The following is a 389-nucleotide window of genomic DNA, read 5'->3' as shown; positions in this document are numbered from 1 at the left end:
TGAACATATGTCACTGACTGAAAACAAGCAGTTCAAACTAGGCCTACTTATTACATGAATCAAATATTCTGTGAAACTAAAATAACTGCATTTAACTGGCCGGCCCATCTATCTATCTATCTGTCGGCCCATCTATCTATCTATCTATCTATCTATCTATCTATCTATCTATCTATCTATCTATCTATCTATCTATCTATCTATCTATCTATCTATCTATCTGTCTGTCTGTCTGTCGGCCCATCTATCTATCTATCCATCGGCCCATCTATTTATCTATCTATCTATATATCTATCGGCCCATCTATCTATCTATCTATCTATCTATCTATCTATCTATCTATCTATCTATCTATCTATCTATCTATCTATCTATCTATCTATCTATC

Source organism: Sinocyclocheilus grahami, unplaced genomic scaffold (genome assembly GCF_001515645.1).
Source record: "Sinocyclocheilus grahami isolate Dianchi unplaced genomic scaffold, SAMN03320097.WGS_v1.1 scaffold433.1, whole genome shotgun sequence".
Lineage (NCBI taxonomy): Eukaryota > Metazoa > Chordata > Actinopteri > Cypriniformes > Cyprinidae > Sinocyclocheilus > Sinocyclocheilus grahami.
This window is presented reverse-complemented; position numbering follows the sequence as displayed.